This window comes from Lactuca serriola, chromosome 8 (assembly GCF_051521515.1).
Source record: "Lactuca serriola cultivar US96UC23 chromosome 8, Lser_US96UC23_V15, whole genome shotgun sequence".
NCBI lineage: Eukaryota > Viridiplantae > Streptophyta > Magnoliopsida > Asterales > Asteraceae > Lactuca > Lactuca serriola.
Window position 1 is genome coordinate 194,900,853 of NC_136415.1, and position 4,899 is coordinate 194,905,751.

Sequence of the window (4,899 nt, forward strand, 5' to 3'; positions counted from 1 at the left end):
CTTTAGATTTGAAATGAAGCATAACATTCTCTCCCTTAATTATAGCAAAACAAATTCTCAACTATTGCGACTTTGCAAAGTATAACTCTTGTTTTCTATAATTAATATTGCTAACATGCAATACTTTCCATAATAATCATACAATCATAACATTTATGCTCCCACTATCATGATGATTATTATAAAACATAACACTTATGCTCCCACTAGCTTTGACATGTATTCAGAAACCAGCTTAACTTCTAGAAAAACAATACTTGTTGAATTTCTTAAGTTCATGTTTCTAATACCTAATGCTTTGATAATCCTTTATCTAAGCTTATACACCTTTCCTTTAGATAGCTCATATGTGTGTCTAAAAAATTCAGACTAATTGACAAATCTCACAATTCGAATCATGGAAAGGGATACCGTAACCATAATCCAATTCGAGAATTCAATTTCACAATCACTATCTTCTAAAATCTTTCTTAGTGAAAGCATTTCCTCACAGTCACTTTCATGAAGGAGGGAATCTTATGACACTTAGATTTTAATGGTGTATGTGTTCCTATCCATGTGAATTTGTCAAAACCAAAGTTTACGACAAATTCAAACTCATATGGACCGAACTTTCTTAATCTTGATTTCTTGCCTTATGGTAGCACAGCTGCCCACCATGTCTTCCAAGTAGTTAAGCAACTCACCCTTTCCTATCAATGTACTTTCCATTGATCAAGACGTCTGCCTTTTATGCGTTCAAATGAGAACTCATAGAACTCACATGCATAATTAACTCAATTGGAACGGCACAGAAGCAATTTAGTGTCAACACGATAGGTTGTAAACTTCAACTCGTGTGCTAGTGATGATCGATAAGGTTTATTTTTTGATTTGTTCTTGAAACCTTTCAAGACCATTAAGACTCCCACTGACTCCTTGCCATATAAGATTCTCTTGTCAATAAACATTTCTTGACAAACAAATATTCAATAGTTAGTGTAGTTTTTATCAAAACACTTCATAAATTGGTCCTAGTTGGTCTTTGTCTTATCCTAGACATCACAACTTTCCATATTTGATGAATGTTATAAACCTTATTAATACTTATCACTCAATTTCACAATCTTAACTCTAAGACTTGTTTTGGAACGAAGTATAATTGACTTCTTGATTTAACCATTTCTTCAATTCTTGATTCCTCTTCTTAGACATACAATTGTACTAAGACTCACTTAGAGGATCAATTGAGATATGGTTCTTAATCATTAAGACCTATCATAAAGCATAGAAGGTACTCTCCCTTCTTTTTAGAATGGAGAAACTTTTATCTTTCTGTCTATTTGATTCTTCTTATTTGTTTTGCTATTGATTTAAACTTTTTCAATCAATTCAGAATTACACTTAATCTTATAAGTATAATCATATTTACTAAACCTTTAGTAAATCATGACGAATATCTTTGTTACTCTTATGGTGGACTTGATCAACACACAACTTTGTGTACTCGATCTCCTAGCTTTTCACTTGACACTTTGTTAATGAATTAGTCTAATTTCCAAATATGAAATTTCTCATTCATCGTGCAATCAAGTTGCATGATTCCAAGTTTCTGTCTAATTGAAACTTGGGCGATGAGAAACTCTCCTTATTTGGTAAATTTTCGACATTTCCGTAATTAAGAATCAAATCCATTATTGCTAATATTAGAAACCTTCAAACATCAATTTTCATGCATGCCATTGCAAGGATAAATATATAATATAAAATCAAATTTATTTTATTGCAGAAAAAATTTGTCCTTACAATGCAATTCATTGAAAAACTATGCTAATACATCTTTCTTAGCAATCTAATTCTAACTCTAAGTAGTAGCTCAAGAATCTAATCTTCAAGTAATGCGATCGAAATCCATTTTTTCACGGTTAGATTCTGCTCATTTCTTCCCTTAAGCTTCCTCTCTTTTTCTTTGATCCTACAAAACATCAATTGTAATCTTATCACATTATGTATTAAGAATCTAGAATAGGAGCTTAAAAGAGTTAGTCAATGGATTTTACCTAAAGTAGAGCCATACGTTTTGACTCTCCCATCTCTTAGATCTCTTAGGTAAATAGGGCAGTTTCGTCTCCAATGCCCCTTCTCTTGGCAATAAAAGCAAATCGACTCTTTTGGAACAGCACATGGAACTACTTCAGACATTGCCTTTCTCTTATGATCAAACTTTTCGATCATATCATGTCTTTCGTTGCTATTGTCTATATCCATAGAGTTCTTGAAGGCAGATTCACCAATCAACTTTGCTTTTCTATTGCGCCAAACCATTGCTGATTCAGCAACAATAAGCATATAGGTGAGATCTATAAGGGTCACGTCGCAGTTCATCATATAGTACTCTCTTACGAACTCACTATACGAGTTAGGAAGTGACTGAAGAACCCAATCAACAGCCATCTCCTCACAGACAACGGATCCCAACATTCTTAACCTATTAATGTGTGACTTCATCCCTAGGACGTGTGCATACACCGACTTTCCCTCTTCATGTTTACTTGCCAAAAGGTCTTGAGTGAGCTTGAACTTTTCAAGCCTTCGAACTTGTGGGTTAGGGAGAATAATTAGAGGAGGTAGAGGAAGTGAAGCATGATTTCTTGTTCCTCGATCAAATTGTGGAATATCATCTTCATGTGGAAAGCTTGTTCCATGGGATTTGGGAAGACCATATTTGTAGAACTTTGACATCTACAAAACGGGAGAAAACGAATTCAAGTTACTTGATAGATTGAGTCCTTAGTAAATCACCCAGATGAGATACTAAGGCTAGGACCCAACACAATACGCTACAACCTAGAAAAGGGATGCCGTAATCTAGTTGCAGAATATTTGAAAGTAAGTGAATGACGATTCACTAATTTCCACCATGAAAAACGAAAAAGAAATTTAGGTTTTAAATCTATGAAAACTCCTAGATCCTTTGAGGTTCCTTGAACATTTCAATGGCATGTTTAAATCTCGATATGCCCCTCTAGTTTGTGACTGGGATGCCGAGGATCACAAAGCGGGTGTGAATAACCATGCAAATTTACATGGTGCCCTAACATGTTACAATCACCTATTCGATGTGCCGGTAAACCATACACGCTCCACCGAACTATGACAAACATTGAGTCACCCTTTGCTACCTTTTCTTAGAACCATTTAGTGTGCTGGTAAACCACACAACCTCCACTAACGTCTTCGCAAGGGCACAAAGTGTAATTTCATGGAATTGCATCAATTCACTTTTGCCTAAGTAACTAAGATTGGGAATTTGTAAAATATTTAGTTACTTTTGTACTTCATTATACTTATAATGGAAGGTTTTGTCGTATCCTACCCGTTCGGCTAACGACCCTCCACTAGTCAAGAGTGCGGTGGGTAAGAGTGGATACCCATTCAATCGCCATTTTATAGGCAATTTCCTTAAACACCCCTTATAGACCCGCTTCGTGAATGAGGCTTACCAACGGTAAGACTGACTTTTACTTATACATATATATAATGTTAGACTTTTAATGTTATATATAGTATATGGTGTATTTTACACTTTTAAAATACTAGGTGGTCATATTTAACAATTATACTTTTAATTCGATTAAATTGTGAACCAAAACTTTTATGGATTTATTAAACCTCTTTTAATTATACACCTTAATTAATTAATAAAACCATAAGAGTGTGATTTGAACTTTTCAACACAATACTAGGGTTTTAGAATTTAACATTCCTAGATTAAACTTTTAATCAATTTTTAAATTCCAAAACTTGAGGACAAGTTTTTGAAACATTTCAAAACATTAGGGTTTAGAATTTAAATATACATCAAAATTAAACTTTTAATAAAAATTTAAATTCCAAAACTTGAGGGCAAGTTTTGAAACCTTTTCAAAACATTAGGGTTTCAACTATTTAAATTTCAAAACTAAACTTTTGAGTTCAAATTTAAACTATAAAACCTAAAGGGGAAAAATTGAAACTTTTCATAACACAAGGATCAAATAACAAATAATATACAAATAATCAAATAATCAAATTTAATCAAATTTAATCATATAAGGAAGTTATTATCTAATTAATTGGTAATTATCTTGTGTTTTGGCAAGGATATTTATTAAGAAACAATAAAATTCGTATTTTATAGGTTTAAAACAAATATGGTAATAATCCTTAAGCAAAACAGCAACAAAATCCGAAGTTCCCTCTGTCTGACGCTCTGACTCGCCGAGTCACACTTTGGAACTCGCCAAGTAGGGCTGACTCGCCGAGTCCAGGTAGTGACTCGCCAAGTCAGGTCGAACAGAAGGCCAGAAAACGTTTTTCAGCTACATAATGCATCAATACAATAGAAACCAATCTAGGCTCTGATACCATTGATGGGTGTTGGTCATAAGAACATCCTATGTGCTCATACAAACCCTAATGCTTGGATCTAGGTTTCTCTATTGTACATGCAATTTATCCAAGACTATAAACCCTAGATCTAGCATATGATAATCAATATAACATATAATTAGGGTTTAGATCATACCTTGATTGTTATATAGCAATAACAATCCCAAATCCTTCTTGTAATGACTTTAGAAAGCTTAGAGTCACAAATGTCACTCCTCTAATGGTTCACAAACACCAAGAGCAAGAGGATGAAGAGGAGAAGAGAATGAGGCTGCCCAAAATGTGTGGAAACCCTAGAAGGAAGCTTGTCCACGTTTTTGAGGCATAAGGGCTCTTTAAATAGTGAGGCTATTAGGGTTATCTAACAAGGAAACCCTAATTTGGATGCTTAAGCCCTAAGCAACCCATGGACTCCTTTCCTTAAAGGCCTTGGACGATTTCTAATGGGTTCCCCCATAGAATTCGTCCACTCCTCAATATAAGGCAATC